The sequence below is a fragment of the Muscardinus avellanarius genome (assembly GCF_963383645.1).
Source record: "Muscardinus avellanarius genome assembly, chromosome: 12".
NCBI classification, from domain to species: Eukaryota; Metazoa; Chordata; class Mammalia; order Rodentia; family Gliridae; genus Muscardinus; species Muscardinus avellanarius.
In genome coordinates, this window is record NC_137798.1 from 82,926,829 (window position 1) to 82,946,468 (window position 19,640).

At 38.5% G+C, this 19,640-nt stretch overlaps 1 protein-coding gene across 14 annotated transcripts in view; it reads left to right on the forward strand.

Annotated features, from left to right (window-relative positions):
* The window catches only part of NRXN3 (neurexin 3), a gene marked incomplete at both ends in the record, with an annotated part of 1,617,361 nt that overhangs the window by 422,665 nt on the left and 1,175,056 nt on the right, over positions 1 to 19,640 (forward strand). The gene's annotated exons all lie outside the window — the stretch shown is intronic.

Below are 19,640 nucleotides of genomic sequence, written 5' to 3' on the forward strand. Positions count from 1 at the left end.
CTGGACTGTGAAAAGTAGCAATGCAGGAATTGTGTCTGTTATGCCTGGCACAGGAGAGGCACATAGTCAGGACCTGAGACCCAGTGAGTGGCCCCTCTGATTAAATAAACAGTACCTTTTAATGTGCTACAACTAAACTTGGCAATCCATTCTCTCTCTCTCTCTCTCTCTCTCTCTCTCTCTCTCTCTCTCTCTCTCTCTCTCTCTCTCTCTGTCTCTCTCTCTTTTTTTTTTTTTAATGGTACTGAGGATTAGACCCAGGGTATTTTTTCTCTGGGTTCCACCCTGAGCTCTCTCGTTTTTTTTTTTTTTTTTTTTTTTTTCCAAACAGGGTCTGGCTAGTTTTCTGACTCTCACTAAGTTGCTGAGGCTGGCCTTAAACCTGCCATCGTCCTGTCTCAGCCTCCCAAGTACTTGGATTACAGGAGTGCACCACCATGTCCAGCTAACAGGGTGGTTCTTTATAAGCCATAGTCTCCAAGCTAGAAGATTTTATAGTCTTAGACGAGATGAGTATGGGAATAATTACAATGTAGTGCACCATGTGTTCAGTGCCACAAACTAACTGCTCTGCATGGAGGAAACAGATAAACTTTAGGTGAGCCTCAGTTTTAGAGAAGAAGTGACATTTGATCTGAGGCTTGGTGTAATGAATGATGTGTGAATTGAGAAGAAGGGGTAGAAAGGAGAGACATGACAAAGAAGGGGAAATCCAATTATAGCTTTGTATTGTTCTCAATACAAAGGACAAATTAAGAAGAGAATCCGGAGACTGCTCCCCTTTCTTTGCTGGGTGTTACCTCAGCTTCTGCTGACTTCAGGGATTCCACTGTCATTTCTGAAGGAATCATGGTTGGCATGGAGTACTCCTTCCCTGGGATTTACTCCTCTTTTGATAGAATAAAGGCATAAACTACTCAATGCCTTAATGGACTCTGAAAGGCTCTTAAACACTGTTAACTCACACGATCCTGGAATTGCAATTTCATCAGAAAGATTGTGGCATTCCAGTGACCAAGGATGCTGCTCAGGAATGGGTGGAACACTGATTTCTCTGGAATGCTCACACTCACTTACTTTTGTAGCATAATGACCCTAAGCATGGAGTTGCCTGCAGGGGATTTAGGGTGACTTCTAGAGGTGGATTTTTTCCCCCAGCACATCATTATGTAGAACCATCTCTTAATTTATATTCTGAAATAAAAGAACAATTACCCAAACACTAATCATTTATTTGTTAATCAGGATGGAGTTTGAAATAAGCTTCAGAAAACTACAGAGATATCTCTGATAACTTTTATCCATGTGGAAACTAACATAAATAGAAGTCACACACACACACACACACACACACACACATACACACACATTTATGTTGCAAGTACAGAGCAAGAAGCTTCAAAAGTCCATTCGTGTCGTTTGAAAGCTCAAAAGTTATAGTCACTTCAGAAAAAGTATCAGTAATACAAATAACTGTAATTAGTGATAAAATTCCCATATTTTAGCTAGTATCACAAATATGCATTTAAATCTAGACCAAGATAGAAAAGAGAATGTACACAAATGTTGAGGGATATGGTAGGTTAATGAGAACTTATTAGCTCTTGCCCTCCTCTCTGCTTTACATAGAGAAGCTGATTGGCTTTTAAAGGGATTGAAGACTATGGCGTTTTCAGAGTGTTTGAATGTAACTGAGTCAAATGATGTGCTGGAATGTTTGTTTATTTGTTTTGGTAGCACGGGGATAAAACCCAGGGCCTCGCGCATCTTAAGTAGGTACCTCACCACTGAGCTACATCCCCAGCCCTGACATATGTTTTTTTCTCTCTAATCATCACAGTTCACTTGTCTGTGGGAAAGTATGGGAAATTCTTTTCTTGTTTTTACTATTTGTCTTTGACAAATTATTAAAGAGACAGAGCTTCCATCTATGTTGGGATTTGGCTCCTTCATAAAGCCCACTTTGCCTCAACCATAGTATAGTCTCTCCAGCTTTTGTACCATGCCATCTTCCCATGCCTGTCTCTCTTCTTGCCTTTTCATGTCATCTCTTGTCATATGTGTCTCTAAATGCTCTCAGTGCAACTGGGTGCTTTTAAGAGTCATTTTCATCAAGTTGGGGATATGGTCAAGGGACACTGGGATTCCTGTTTTGATATCATAGATACTTCTTCACCCTGGCACAAGGTGGTTTCATCTTTGGAAATGTAGTTTACTACTAAAAGCTAAGTTATGGCTCTGCTATTCGGCTAAAGTGACTGTGTATATTACCTATGTATACACATCCTAACTCAGTATTTCTGTAAAAGCTACAACAGAGTGTCCAGGTTGTCTAAGACTATGGTGGCTCTCCACACACAACCTCACTACTCAGACAAGAGTCATGGCCATTGAATATCCATTTTGTTCCTCTTCATGTTTTCATGTCTGTCTCATTTATTTTCTTGGTGTGTCTTCAGTGGTTCTTGGCATCTAGTGGGCTTTCAATAAATATTTGCTGAGAGAAAAAAACATGCTTGCAAATTAATAAATATTTCTCTTAGATAAATGCTCTCAAAAACTATTGACCACTTAACTAACCTGGGATGACTTAAAACCATCTTGTCATAGCAATAGCAGAATCTTTCAAGACCTCCTCCCACCCTTCTAGCTACATGATATGAGATAAAAATTGTAGAAAGGACCTGAGCAAGGCTAAGGGAATAGATTGGGACATTTTCTAGGAAGAAGAAGATAGATAAAGCTTTGAGATAGGCATCATAATATAATGAAAAGAATACTTAGTTTAGCCCCTCCAAAAATACCTCATATGCTAGCTTTCTCACTGGTTATATGGCCTAAAATTAGCCATTGGTTTATTACAAGTTTGTCTTCTAATCTATAATGTGGATATCATAAGATCTTTGTTATATTTTTCTTAAGAAAAAAAAATGAAATGATGTGTATAACCCAAACAACATTACACAATGGCACCTTGCTACAATAATTATTAAGGGTTAAATAATACATCTTATAAAACAGTTTATGAATATACCTTAAGTGAATATACATTAGCACATGCATAGCTCTGTATTTTGTACATGAGCAAGTCACTCTTGGGGGAAAATAAATTGCTCTCGGGTTTGTCCTACTAAATTTTTGCACATTTGCTGAAGTAGGGCTAACCCATCTCACTTAACCCTCAGTCATTCTTGTGCCAATTGGCTTCAGTCATTTATTTGACAAGATCAGTCTCCCCCTGCTAAAATGTGAACTCCATGGGGACAAAGTCCTATCTGGTTTGTGTTTCCCAAGCACTTAGAACAGTCCCTGGCACAAAAAATGTACTCAGTATGTCTGGAATAAATAAATGAATGAATGAGATAATCTCTTAGAGCTCTGAAATCTGGTGGAGTTTAGATCAACAATGTCTTAGTTCAGGCAGCCATAATGAAGTACCATAGACTATAGAAACCTGGCATGTATTTCTCATGGTTCTGGAGGCTGGAAGTCTAGATCAGCATGTTCGTGTTCAGGTTCTGGGCAGGGTTTACTGTTTGCACACTGGCATCATCTTATTGTATCCTTATTTGGTGGAAAGAGGGTCAGAGATCTCTCTGGGTTCCCTTTTGTAAAGGCAATAATTCCATCATAAGACCTCCACATTCATGACCTAATTATTTCCCAAAGGCTCTACCTCCAAGTACTATCACCCTGGGCTTGGTATTTTAAAATACTAATTTGAGGAATCTCAAACATTAAATCCATAGACTCAGATAAATACTGAAATCATATGTAATTTCAAAAACTGTTGCTAAGAAACAAAGATGATGAATCACATACAGTTTCTGGCTAGAGGACCTCATACTTAGTAGACAGATACAGATATATACATATATAATTTTAATAAAAGGCAATTAATAAAAAAAAGACATTCCTAGTTTCAGTGTAGGAAAGCTTAACATACCCTATAGTGTGGAGAAGGCACCACAGAGGAGATAATGCCCAAGGTGAGAAGAGAAGATGGACGGGGAGGGACATGAATGAATGGGACAGTGGTACCCCAGGATAATGAGACAGCACAATTAAAGGGAAGCAGGGAGGGCATAACATGGTACCAGGGTGAACAAATCACAGTTTGTTATTTTCACAGGATGAAATATAAGATGAAGAGTTTTGGAGATATAAATGCAAAGTTAGGTAGGGGTCAGGTCATACAGGGCTTTAGTCAATGTTCTACCTTTGAGCCTTATTCTCTAGATAATGGGGCACCTTTGAAGGATTTTAAGCAGTGGAATGACTGTCAGATTTGCATTTTGTTCATCAGGCCTTAATTTTTTGAGGCCTGAAGTTAGTCCATCTACTACTTCCCTCAGTGAATTTTTTTTTCTAGAAAGCCAAAGAACAGAGATGGAAAGAGTGGTCCATCAGCCTCAGCATTGGATGTGGCAAGTTCTCCTCTGAGTTTTCAAGTTTCTATATAAAATTATTTAATCTTGACTCCTATTTAAGTTTCCAAGAACCTTCCCTGTCAGAACATGTATTTATCCTTCCCTGTCCTTTGCATTACTGAACTGTTGTTCTGGGATGAAGTACATACCAGTAGAGGACAACTAAGTTCAGATGATTGTGACTCTGTCATATAGTATCCCTACCAGGACCAGGGAACCTACTTAAGCCTATTACAATATCCCCTTACATGGTGGACCCCTTGTATGGTTTTGTCTTTTCTACATTTCTACATATGGTTTGGTCTTTTCTCCATTTTCTTCAATCTATCACTTTCCCCTTAATGTGCTGAAGTTTATATTTACCATGGGCAATTCAAGCACTGCTTGTGAACATTAGGAAATGCTAGTTTAGCTCACCCTTCTTAGATCACAGTATCTCTAATGGGGAGAAAGGAAAACCAGGAGGAGTGAGAGGATGGAACACTTATTTAAAGGAAAAAGGATTGGATAGAACATCATGGTGCACATTACATTCCACATCCCTTTGTGATTATTAGCCATTTAAAACCGAATGGAGTTTTGTAGCCAGAGATAGTCTCTGAACAGATGATTAATGGTTTAATCTGTAATAACTTTACATTTTATAGAACCCTGATAGGAGTCTACATCTGGTGAGCCAAGCTATTTAAGGCTGTGTTAATTCTGTTAATTGCTATACGTTTACTCGAATTGCTGGCACCTGCGGGCTTTGGGATAATGTGTTTGTTGTTGCTTTTTTTTTCAATATACTCATTTTATGTTACTCTGTCTCACTGTCTTTTGATGCTTCTTTTATGCTATTCTTTGATTTATTTCTCTCCTGGCTTTTCTTTTCCTCTGTCCTTTAGTTTCTTCACTTACTGGCCGTATTTTTTTTCTCCCCTATTCTCACTTTCCCTGGGCTCATTGCTTTTCAAGCTCTTACATTGGTTATTTTACTGATTTCTCAGGTGGTGACAAATGCCTCTCTTTATAAGCAGACAAATTTAGGTCATAGTATTGGGACTAAATATTCCCATTTTTCTGAGTATTAAGAACACTGTGCAGCCCCAGGCTTAGCAAAGATCAAGTGAGAATTTTAGAGTCAGCATGGGAGATGAAAGGAGGGTGGGCTTTTGAGCATGGGGCCTCATTTCTTTCCAGTGGCCTGATGTTTAGAAAGCCACTCGACTGCCTAAAGCCTCAGATTTTTCATCTGTGGAAACAGATTACTTACTTTAAGAATCTTTATGAGGGAAGCAAATGAGATTTTTAAATAATGAAAGTGCTTAGTAAAATATAAAACACTGCACATGTTAATGTAGATATTATTTATACATGATATTATTTATTAATTGAAACAAAATCAGTTAGTTCTGGCCAAGGAGCCACATATTGCTCTTTATTGTTTGTACAATAAAAAAGCTATAGAAGTTATGTGAGTCCAATATAGTTTGATAAAAAGAACTACTGAATGGGAACCTAGCTACCAGGGCCATTTCTAATGTTAACTGAGAAAATATATAATCTCCCTGACTATCCATTTCTTGATATACAAAATGAAGATAGCAACCACTGCCAAGCCAGATGCACAGTTATCAAAAAGTTCTTGCAGACCTGTACAGAGAATCATTATTGCTCATTAGATTTTGGACTAACAAGGTGCATTTTATCCCCTCCTGTTAGGAAGATATATAGAAAAGCAGTATATGAGCTTGGTAATAAGAATGTCTTGATATAATGAATGAACTAATTAAGGAGAGTAGGGGAGAGATTGAGACTGGCTTAGGTATAAGAAAGTGGAATCATGAATCAGAAGCTGGAAAATGGATAAATGTGGGAAAGTAAAAGAGAAACCACATCTCAGTAGCTCCCTGTGGAGTTTTATGGGCTGATTTATATTTCCCAAAAGATGTATGTTGGAGTTCTAACACTTAGAACCCTTAGTATGTGGCTGTATTTGATACTGGTATCTTTATACAAAGAGGAGAAATTAGGACTCAGGCATACTCAGAGGCAAGACCATGAGTGTCAGGGAGAAGCCTGACGTCCACAAGCTTCAGACGAGGCTTCTGGGAAACTCAGCCTGGGCATACCTTGATCTTGGGTTCCTAGTCTCCTGGAGTTGTAGAAAATAAGTTTCTGGCCAGGCGTGGTAGCGCACACTTGTAATCCCTGCCCTTGGGAGGCAGAGACGGGAGGATCACGCAGGTTTGAAGCCAGCCTCGCTGGCTTAAGAGACCCTGTTTCCAAATAAAGAAATACAAAAATAGGTCTGGAAGTGTAGCCCAGAAGTAGAAGGGCTTCCAGGAACCCTAGTAACACCAAAAATAATAATTAAGTGTCTGTGGTTTAAGCACTCAAGTCTATGGTCCTTTGCCTTAGCACATTAAGATTGTACATAGCTGAAAATAAAATATTGCCATTTCTGTGGGTGAAAAAGAATCAAATACAGGTGAGTGTGGTGGCACATGCTTATAATCCCAGCACTTGGGATGCTAAGACAGGATGATCATGGTTTGTGGCCAGCCTCAGTTACTCAGTGAGGCCCTTTGCAACTCAGTGAGACCTTGTTTCAAAAAAAGATTAAAAAATAGGGCTGAGAGGGTAGGTAGCTCAGAGGTAGAATGCCCCTGGGTTCCATCCCTAGTACCACCAAAAAAGAATCAAATATTGGTAATATCATGTGAGATTAAATTTAAGAGTGAATTTTTATAAAGAAGAAAAATTGAATCTTGTAGAAAAGAGGTTACTTTCTGGATTATAAGGAATTGTGATGGGTAGGATGGGCAAGGGGCAGAGAGAAGGAAGAAAAGATTGGCTCTCTGTGACACAAAGGAAAATATACCAAAACTCTTTTTTTGTGGGGGGATCTATGTGATGCTTTAGAGACTTACTTTTAGAGGGATAACTTGTGAGCTGATTAGTTAAGAGTGGCTGTTAAAAATGGTACATGTGGCACTAAGGAATAGTGTAAGGTTTGCTGAGGTCTCAAAGGTATTTGGTATTGCAGCTCTCAGAGAGAGAGAGAGAGAGAGAAGTTCTTCAGTTAATAGCAAAGTAAAATTATTAAAGATTTTGCTGCTTAGAGTTGATTTGTTGTTGGGAAAGTGGATATAATAAGCTTTATTTTTTTGTCAATCTTGTATCTATTCCCCCTTCTGTGGTAAACATTTCTTATCTTCTCTTCCCCTCATCCTGAATATAATGATTCAGTGACATTTACTCCATGTCTGGCTCCAATGGTGAGTGTGAAATCTCAAAGTCAATCTGGGATTTCGGTGGTCCTGGCCATGAAGGCACTTTGGTCATGGGTGGGCACCTAACCCAATTTGAGACCAGTAACTTGCAGGCTGAGGGTTCTTTTCTAGATGGTGTAAGGAGGTGGCTCTTGTTTACTTTGGTACAAAAGTTGGGATGGTGTTGAACCAAGCTACTAGCTATCATCTCATACTACAGAAATGGAGCTGGAATGGAGAAAACAGCAAAAATATGGATAGAAATTAGATCCTGACAGTATTATGAAGATCCTGGATCAAACACTCTTCAAATTAGACTACCACTGACTTTTTGGTCATGGTTGAATAAATCTTTTCGTTTGACTAAACTAGCTCAGGTTTTACTTTCTGTAATTTTCAGCATACATACAGCATTTGGTGATGTGGCAGAATTTCTCATGCTTCTATGTTGTCCCTGTTTTCTCAAACAATAAACTGGTTCTTTAGACAGGAAGGAATAGAAATAAAACAGGAAATATTTAATATGGGAACCTCTTAGAAAGCAACTGATTTCTTTTCTTAAACTTCCTGTCTTAGATGAACAATACTCCAAGCTACAGAGACAGTTTGTAAATTTGATTTTGAAACCTGGGTGGTGTTTTTGGAGGGATGGTAGAGAATAGAATCACATCCTTAGAATAGATATTGAAGCCGGGCGTGGTGGCGCATGCTTGTAATACCAGCATTCAGGATGCTGAGACAAGAGGATCACAGTTCGCAGCCAGCCTCAGCTACTTAGTGAGGACCTCTGCAACCTAGTGAGACCCTGTTTCAAAATAAAGTATAAAAAATAGGACTGGGGGTATAGGTTGGAGGTAGAATGCCCCTGGATTCCATCACTAGCACTGCAAAATAAAAAAGATATTGAAAAATGCAGATAAAATAAGCTATGGACCTGTGAGCTTAGTTGGAATCTGTGCAGAACTTTGGACTATATCATTCACAGAATATATGAGCCTAGAGCAAAGAAGAGTTACAAACATGATTGCCATCATTCACTAAGAACCCTTAGAAAAAAATCTATATTATATCAATGAAACTGATATATACATTCAGTAGTAGCATTATACTGATGACTCAGGGAAATACTACAGAATTTATAGAGTTAGATAGTAGTACTTTTTTGTTCATACCTTTTATGATAGTCTGATCAATGAAAAAAAGTAAATAAGGATTGGAAACATGATAAATTAGGCAAAAGACTAACTGGTTAAATATACCCATGGGTCCTGATGTGTGGATCTATTTTGACCTACATGATGTTCCTATTTGATTCTACAAGGTTCTTCTTTAGTCAACATTTATCTTATGTGTTGAAGGAACATAAAAGAATGGGCTTGTCAACATTTATAGATGGCAGAGAACTGGGAATTATAGAAAATATATACCTACATAACTGAGTCAGAGATAATTAAGTTATAATCGACAAAAAAATCTCACTACTTTGGCCGGGCGTGGTGACGCACACTTGTAATCCCCATGCTTGGGAGGCGGAGACAGGAGGATCGTGCAGGTTTGAAGTCAGCTGCGCTGGCTTAAGAGACCTTGTTTCCAATAAAAATATAAAATAGGTCTGGGAGTGTAGCCCGGTAGTAGAAGGGCTTCCAGGAACCCCAGTATCACCACACACACACACACACAAAAAAAAAAAAAAAAAAATCTGACTACTTTGCAGTACAGTTTAAAAAAACGGGCTCGAGAGCTAGAATTTCTCAAGGTAAAGCTCACCTAGCTGTCTGTGTGCCTCGCCTTGTTTATTTCTTAGAACTTCCAGCTCAGTGGAATCATTGTTATGTCTCCTGGTAGAAGCATTCCCCACTCTGGAACTAAGATATCTAGGCTAGCAGAGCATAAGATTGCAGGTACAGGAAGTAAAAGTTTTGCTAGTGGATCACTAGGGACAATGGTGAGTGCTATCATTCTTGTTTACATCCTTTGATTCCTGGACCCATTAATTCTAGCTATAGGAGAAACAGTACCATAGTAGATGCCGAATCAGAGCATATACAGCCTCTTAGAGAAATTTACCCCATCCCTGTAAAATATTGCCACCTAGATGGCACTGTAACTGCATCTCTAAAAAGCCATTCTACCATTCAAACAAGTTTAAGGATGGTGGGGAACTTGGTAAGACCACTGAATTCCATGAACATGAGCCCACTGCAAAACTTCTTTGGTTGTAAAATATATTCCTTTGTCAGAAGCAATGCTGTGTAGAATACCATGGCAGTGGATAAGGCATTCTGTAAATCTCTGGATGGTAGTTTTGACAGAGGCATTACACTCATGGAAGGCACATCCATACCTAGAGTTAGTGTCTATTCCAGGAAGGACAAAGCATTGCTCCTTCCATGATGGAAGTGGTCCAGTGTACTCAACCTGCCACCAGGTTGCTGGATGATCACTTCCGGGAATGATGCCATATCAGTGTTGGTCTCTGTTACTGGCAGATTTTGCACTCAGCAGTGGCTCTAGTCAGGTCAGCTTTGGTGAGTGGAAGTCCATGCATAACCTTCATTCCTGGGCTCCAACTCCACTCTTTTAATGGGGATTCTCCGCAGTTATTCTCCAGGAGGTTTCCAGGCATTTTCCTTTTAGACAGGGATTATAACATTGGACTCAGTATTCTGAGGCTCTAACTTCTCAGAGTAGGCAGCTGCTGGTTTCAGCTCTTCAGTGTGCAGGTGGCCACTTGGAACTACAACTTCTATGTGTGGAAGTCCTCTTGTACAATCTACATATACTGTGGGTTCTTTACATCTAGAGAACTTTGACTAAAATATTACATGTGGACAATAATAATTTGTAGTTCTTTGAGTTGTCATAGTAATACAGTGCATGTAAAAATGCCTAGAGCAATGTTTGACATGTAGAAAGTGCTCAGCAATTTTATTTATAATTATTATGATGATGATCATCATAATTCATCATCATCATCATCATCATCACCATCATCATCATCATCATCATCATCATCATCATCATCATCGTGTGTTAGTCTGGTTACTGGTAATGTTCCATTCAATTCTGGATTCCAAGCTTTTAAAAAGTTAATTAATTGAGAGATTAGAGCATGTTTAGTGCTGAGTTCTGAAATAGGCTATGGCATTCAAGATCCTGACATAAAAATTGTTAACTGACAGATCTACAGTCCTTTAAGTCAAGAAATGAAAGATGTTTGTGCCCACGGGTTGGAAGTTGTCTTTATACATGAAGGGCTGTCCAATGAAAGTGAGATTAAATGTGGCAAATATATCCTGAAGAAGAAGAACTAAGGCTAATGAGTAGAAGCTAGGTGTTTAAGGAAGACCTTTCAGTGACATCTCTCCAAAACTACTTTTAAAGTAGTGAGTGGAACTCAAGGCATCCAAGCAGAGATTGTAGCATCAATTGGCAAATGTTTTTATTTTATTTTTAAGTGCTTTCCAGGTATAAAATATAGCTCTACAGTGAACAATCTAATCAGTATGAGAAGAAGATATCAGAGTTGATGGGTTCAACCAGGCTCATTGTGCCAAACACTTTCCTCATCCATTTCTAAATCGGTTGACCATACATGTTGTATGGAGACCCACTGGGTTGCCCTTTTGGTAGGAGTTGACCTTCCCAGCCACTGCCATCACCTATTTAGTCATTTATGATGATTTCCCTTTCTTTCATCTTTCACCAGTATAACCACAACAAGCATAACCAAAACAAAACAGAAACAATAAAGACTTAGAGTCACTGAACGCATAGCAGTGGGAATGCATGTGAAGTGTATATGGTGTATGTCTACTTGGTGCTACACATTCATCTACTTTTCCTAATTTAGGTTTTACAAAAATATAGGTGAATTCTATGGCCGTGGCCAAGTTGAATTTAGGGAGCGTGAGTGTCTTGCTCATTCACATGGTAGCATTTGTGTCACAAGGTAAATATTACTACTCTGACTCCTGCTGCCATCTTTACCAACTCAATCATGAGACTTGGTGATGAGGAAATGGAAATGAGCTTCCTGGGAAAAGGCTGGTGCTTCTTTGGTTAAATGTACTCTAGGGAATGGTCTCTCACTCTCATGTAGTGCCTCCACTTCATAGGAAAGGTCATTTAATCATGCAAAAATGTCCCTGTTGGAAGGCTGTATACAATTACCTATTTCTCTCACCTTCCCATTGATTGTTGTAAAAGGAAGGTAGTTTTTGCTTGATTTCTTGCTTTGTCTGGGAAAATTGATATTGCCCAACCTGTTAATGGAGAAATGATTTTCATTATGAGATCAGAGAAGGAAGTAGCTGCTCTTGGTAAGAATGGCAAGTGCTGGAATGCTTTTGTCTCGAGATGTGCAGCACATCGGTACTTTCATTTCAGCTCAATATTTTCTGTGAAGTTGAAACTATTCACCTCTAATGCCCTAGACTTATTATGAATTTTCAGTATGATTTGGGGAGTCTTTTATTTAGCTCTGCAATTTTTTTTCCCCTCTTCAGGATAAAGTCAGTGGAACTCGTTACTTTCTAAAAATGTCACTTATTTACAGCAAATGTAATCTACCACAACATTCCCACTGAGACAAAATCTCTTGTGTTTTCAAATGTCTCAAAGGAGATTAAAAAACCTAGTCCTCGTGCACATATACCTACAGGGATAAAGCAATCATTGTGCTAATTAATTAGCTAATGTTTTTAAAAATTGTTTTGCAAATGCAGAAACAATTATTCCATTAGTGTTATAGGGTTTTTATAACTTCATGCTCCGTCCCCCATGTGAACAGAGTGCCACAGCTAGTTTCTGCATAGATTTCAAGTATGTAAAGGCCAATTCTTCACTTCACAAGTCAGTGGAGGCCCAGCACAGGGCAGTAACATTACACACTGATTAGCAACCAATAAAATTTTCCTCCATCCCTTAGCCTCACCCTCAACAGCCAATATCAGTATACAGTCTAATATTTCATGCAGAAAATAGAAACTGTTTAGCTTATCATTGCTAAAGTTCCATCCTTCTACCTCCACAAATTTATCTTTGGAGATATTCGTTGTTATGCTCTTTCCTCCTGATATATAGGATGGGCATTTCTCTCCAAATGCAATACTACTTTTTTTGCCGATTCTGATATTTAACCATTTTAGCACTCATCTCTTTAGTTACCATTCATATTCTCTTTACCTCTGCTCAATCCCCTCAACTAGACCATTACTTTGATTTCATCTCCCATTTAATTCACACATTAGCTCATTCTTTATTCAATGAAAAGCTTCTTGGGACTTTTTTTGGGGGGGTGGGTGGGTTCCTGGAAACCCTTCTACCTCCGGGCTACACTCCCAGATTGCTTTTTGTACTTTTTTTTTTTAATTGGAAACAGGGTCTCTTAAGCCAGCGCAGCTGGCATTGAACCTGCGCGATCCTTCTGTCTCCGCCTCCACGCGGGGATTACAAGCGTGTGCCATCACGCCCGGCTCCCAGACCTATTTTTATATTTTTATTTGGAAACAGGGTTTCTTAGGCCAGTGCGGCTGACTTAGAACCTGCACGATCCTCCTGTCTCCGCCTCCCAAGCGCGATCCTCCTGTCTCTGCCTCCCAAGTGCGGGGATTACAAGTGTGCGCCACCGCGCCCGGCTTCTTGGGACATTGTGTATGCTTCCTCTCTTCTTTGCTTCATGGCTACTCCTTAACCCTCCACGTTCACATGCTAAATTGCATCTTGGTATCCTCTGTACCCCTGAAGAATTGCTTTTTTCTTTTCCTTTCCTGAAGTTAGAAATGTTATATAATTGAATCTCACAGCCCTCAGCTCATAGCATGATCAAATTATAATTGTTTTTATAATCCTCTTCACATTGTATTTTAGTGATCTCTATTTGTATATTTCCTTATTAGCCTGAACTTCTAGAAGGCAAGAACAAGGATTTAATAGTATTTGGAATTAAACATAGGTCTTGACAAATAAATCTATTGAAAATAATATTTGATAATTTAATAGCCAGGCGTGGTGGTACATGCTTGTAACCCCAGCATTTGGGAAGCTCAGACAGGAGGATTGCAGTTCACAGACAGCCTCAGCTACTTAGTGAGTTCCTTTGCAACTTAATGAGACCCTGTTTCAAAATAAATAATAATAAATAGGGCTGGGGGCATAGTTTGGAGGTAGAATGCCTCTGGGTTCCATCCTCAGTACTACAATAATACTAATTAATAATTAAAATTTTGGTGGATATCAGTTACAGAATTATTCTCTAGAGTCCCAGTTTCTGCTCATATTCATTTTTCTTTCAGGTAATGGGTCTTGAATCCAGAGGATATTCTAACTCTGAGCTACACCCCCAGCCTTTAAATTTTTTATTTTGAGACAAAGTCTCTCAGATCTCATTAAGTTGCTGAGGTTGGCCTTGAACCTGCTATCCACATGTTTCAGTCTCCCAAGTACTCGGTTTATTGGTATGTGCCATTATAACCAGCTCTATTCATTTTCTAAAAAGAACATCACTCCATCACTTATTCCTGAGTGCAGTAAATATTTATGGAATTCTTACTCTGTCCTAGGATCTGTTCCAAGTGCTGAGGCATGTGGTGAATGACATAATATAAGCTCCCTGAGCCAGCAGAATTGAAAGAGAGTAACAGCAAATGTGAAAACAAGTTATGAAGTTATTTTCAGATAATGACAAGTTGTATGAAGGAAATAGGGAAAATAGAAGGAGAGTGAGTGGGTCCATTCAACAGAGGGTTCAGGGAAAGTCTATTCAGTGACAATAAATTTGAGATCTAGGAAGACAGAAGGAGTCAGCCACACAGAGAACTGGGGGAGGCCACTCCAATCAGAGGAAGTGACAAGGACAGAAAGGACCCAAAGCAAGGGAAAGCTCCTCATGTTCAAGAAAACTCAAGATCACCTGGCTATGGCCCAGCAGGACAAGTCGTGAGAGGAGCAAAACATTTGTGACTGGCTGTGCTGCTTTTCTGAAAGATGCAAGCCGGGCAATGTCAGTTTACCAACATTACCTCACCCCAGAGCCTTCATTCTCTGTTTATACCATATGTATGAAGATTTTATCTTCCTCTTTATCCTAGAAAACAGGGTGTCCCTCTGCTTGTAAGCTCACCTGTTCACACTGAGCTCGCCATCTCTTTCTGTACCTCTCACCTGGACATTATTCTTCAATGCTTTCTGCTCTCTTTTGCAGTATGTTTATATGTATGCATGGGCGTATTATGCATGCATGTATCTATATCTATCTCTGTATTTCTCTTTTCAATTTTCAACCTAAAGAGGAAGCCTACAGAATGGGAAAGGATCTTTACCAGCCACCATTCTGATAGGGGGCTAATATCCAGAGTATACAAAGAGCTCAAAAGACTCTACACTAGCAAAACAAACAACCCAATCAAGAAATGGGCAAATGAACTAAATAGACACTTCACAAAAGAAGAGATACAAAGGGCCAATAGATACATGAAAAGATGTTCTTCATCACTGGCCATCAGGGAGATGCAAATCAAAACTACACTGAGATTCCATCTAACCCCAGTCAGAGTAGCAAGCATAAAGAAATCAAACAACAACAAATGCTGGCGAGGATGTGGGGAAAGAGGAACTCTTTTACACTGTTGGTGGGAGTTCAAACTAGTTCAGCCACTATGGAGATCTGTGTGGAGATTCCTAAGAAAGGTGGGAATAGATCCACCATATGATCCAGCTATACCACTCCTGGGTATCTTTCCAACGGGGTTGAATTCAGAGAAATACAGCAACATATGCATACCTATGTTCATAGCAGCATAATTTGTAATAGCCAAAATATGGAACCAACCCAGATCACCATCAACAGATGAATGGATAGCAAAACTGTGGGAAATACACACAATCGAATTCTATTCAGCCATAAAGAAGAACAAAATTATGTCATTTGCAAGAAGATGGAAAGCCCTGGAGAGCATCATGTTAAGTGAGATCAGCCAAGCACAGAAGGAGAAGATACACATGTTTCCTCTAATATGCCCAAACTAGAAAACACAAAGGATACCAGTGGGACTCCAGATATTAGAAGGGAAATACTAGCTAAGTTTTAATGGAAAGATAGGAGAAGAGAAAGGCTGATCTTGATTAATGAGGGTCTATACCTGAACATGTGTAAAATTATGAATAAGACATGGTTAACCTGGACAACCATTGGTGGGAGGGGGGAAGAGAAAACGGGGGCAGGGGGGGAGAGGGCACCAAATATAGTGTAAATGTATACTATCTATGTTCAATAAAAAAAATTGTTAAAAAAATAAATAAAGCCGGGCGTGGTGGCGCACGCTTGTAATCCCCGCGCTTGGGAGGCAGAGACAGGAGGATTCTGCAGGTTCGAAGCCAGCCGCGCGCGCTGGCTTAGGAGACCCTGTTTCCAAATAAAAATGTAAAAATAGGTCTGGGAGTGTAGCCCGGAAGTAGAAGGGCTTCCAGGAACCCCAGTACCACCAAAAAAAAATAAAATAAAAAATAAATAAATAAATATAAAAAATACATGACATGAAATCTACTGTAACATTTGTCTTAAATACAAAACAGTATTGTTAACTATATGCATCTTGAAGAACTGAGTTCTAGAACTTTTCTCTTCCACTTTTGACCTTTGCATTTTATGTGATTTTTTTCTGCAAAACTGTGCTCATCTACTGTGACATTTTGAATTTAGGAAGAGAAGGAATGCCTCTCTGAAGGAGATGGTAGAGAAAGAGGCCACACAACATGGTTATGAGGTTTGAGAAAGGTTAGATGAGAAAACCAGCATAAGATGGCTTATTTTCTCTCTGGACAAAAGGCGAGGGCCAGTGCTAATCTTGAGAAGCACAGTGGCATGGCACATGGTTATCCAGAATCTAGGAGGGTTAGAGCAGCTAACTGTTGTCGTCACCCCTTCACTCCAGATGGAAATCTTGGTATGAGCTTTGACCTTAGTTTCCTTCTTCCAACTTTCCCTCATGTAACCAGTTGCAGAATCCTGTAAGCAATTCTGTTATATTTCTCTCTCATTTCCTGTGCTTTCCTTTTGGACCCTTCACTCACCCTGTCCCTAGGCCTTACCTGTTGTGGTATAGTAATGTGTGTTCCTGCCTCTATTGCTTCTGCCTTTCTGTATACTCTGCCTCCCTTGGCTGTGTGTGCTCTTCTTTGGAACATGCAGGGTGGTCCACTGAGCTTATCTTCTTCATCATCCTATCTAAGACCTTGGGTAATGTGGCTTCGGCTTTTCTGGCTCTTCCTTATAGATCCTCTCAAATTGAAATACAGCCACCATTTCATATTATTCTAATGTTAACTTTTGAATTCTTGCTTCTAAAGCTTGTTTCTTTGGTCCTCCTATCCAAGCATTTTTCCTCTCATCTGTCTGACTCCTCTGCTTTCTCCCAGGATTTACTCAAGGTCCCCTCCTTATCTTACCCCTGCATTAACACTAGTCTTTTCTCACTTCTGCATTCCAAGCACATTATATGAGATAATGTGTATGAACTCAGAATTTGAAGGTAGAGTCAGGTTCAAAGTTACGTTTCGCTGCTGCCTACCTATATGCCTTAGACTAGTCAGTTAGCTTCTCTGAAATTCACTGTCTTCATCTATAAAATAGATATCATAATAGTACATGACAAATGAAGATTGTAATGGGCTCAAATGCGATTATGTGATAAAACTTTTACGTGAGTCTGTCACATAGTGAGTACTCAATAAATATTAGCTACTATTGTCATTCATGTGGTCTTTTTAATGTCCCGTTGTCATGCTAGCTTTTCTGGAATATTCTCTTTAAAGACAGAGATGTTTCTGTAGTCACAACAATTCTGTATAGACTATAGCTTTATCAAAGAGCGTAGAAAGTAATTTATATCCCTCAAACCAATTTCTTGACTAATTGTAGAGAAATTACTATTTCTTTATGTTATGTTTTGATCACAATTAGAATGATCTTGTCTGCCAAATAAGAATATTTTTTCTTTATAGACATACTAAAATCCTCATTCATGAACAAGTGAAATGTATATGTATATATGAAATATAGATAGAGTGATTTAAGTTCCTAGCAGTCAAATGAATTTTGATGAAGATTATTTTTCTTAGCATAACTTTTCTTGAGAGACATTTATGTAACAGTTTGGATAGGTGATGTGTAAAATGATAAAATAAACAAAACTTAGCTGTACATTTGGGTATTGGCTTTATAATCACTGATATCCCATTCCAGTCTAAAACTCTATGGAGTTTAAATTTCTTTGCAATGTCTTAAAATCATCAAATTATGTTTTAATGATTTATTTAATGAGCCTATTATGTTTTAGACATGGCATTTAGAATGCAATGTGAACTGTACACAATTTCTTCTCTGAAAGATTTCATAGTTCAGGGTTTGGCAACAGATTCTATAAAGGTTAGTGGTTCTCAATTGGGAAATATTTGACCCCAGAGAAATTGGACGATACCTGGAGACTCTTTGGATTGCTAAAACTAAGGAGGAGGGTAGAGAGGTAAAGTATACCAAGGGGAAGACAGTAGGATGAACTACTGGCATCTGGTGGGTCAAGGCTAAGAATATTACTATACTGTACATCCTATGGTGTATGTGACAGCCACTCCACTACAAAGAATTATCCAGCCCCAAATCATAATAGTACTGAAGTTGAGAAAGTCTGGATCAGAGAGTAAACAGTTTTGGTTTTGTGGGTCATATTGTATCTGTCATAACTAGCACATTGTCGTTTTAGCATGCAAATACTTAAAGATAATATGTAAACAATATATCTGTGTTTTGGCAAAACTTTATAAGAGCAGAAAGTGGGCTAGATTTGGCTTAGGGAGGGATATAGTTTGGTGACTCTGTTCTAGTTGAGAAGACAGATAAAACAATGGAATTTCAATATAGTATATGCATATATACATATGTACATATATGTATATACACATATAAGTGTGTGTTCATATACCTATATTTATAGATAGATAGATAGATATCAAGGTTTTCACATGTTTAAACTGAAGCCTCAAATATAGCACTTAGCATTATCTGATATCTTAGAGATAGTTTAAAGAGCCCAAATAAAACTTTCGTTTATTTATTTATTTATTTTGTAAGAGTGAGGAGCTAAGCAAACATAGCAATTCTGGGGAAAAGGAATAACAATAGTAAAGACAAATGTGAAATAACATGGTAAATGTGAGGAACTAATAATAAAAATAAAGGAAGTCAGAGGGGTGATGATGATAATAGTGGTAATAGCAGCTAACATTTATTGAGTGCTTACCATATGCCAAGAACTCTTCTAAGTGTGTGCTAACACATGTCATAGAAATAGAGCTCAGTGTTGCTAGTGGGATGTGAAATAAAAATTGAAGTGAGTGTGTGCACCAAAGCTAGGGCTTCATTTGGCAGGTGGGCAAAACTGAGCATGAGAAGACTGATGAAAACATAATTTGTAAGACTCTTCAACTGATTGAGTGTATGAAGTGAGAGTAGAGAGATGCCTCAATTTTCTTGCTTCGGTGACATTAATTAAATATAGAGAAGCCAGAGGAGAGGAGGCATAAAGGAAAAAATAGTATTTTGGATTCATTGAGTTGGAAGCATCTGTATTATTCTAGAGATGAAGGCTCAGTTCAGATAGAGTTATAACTGCAATCAGAAATAAAAGTAATACCATTTAATTAATTAGAGTTGATAAAATTATGTAGAAACACATCCCAAGGAAGAATAATTTATTAAAGAATGTAAAGATCTTGAGAGTAATATTTAAAGGAGAGTAGATAGAGCTCATTGATTATGGCAAATAATCAATGAGCTTTCATTCTTAGCTTTCAAAGCTAAGAAAGTGAAAAGATTCCAGGTGGGTGGTATAGTCAGCATGTATCAGTGTCAATAGAGAGAACTGATAAGTTGAATACGCAAAGTACTATCATAATT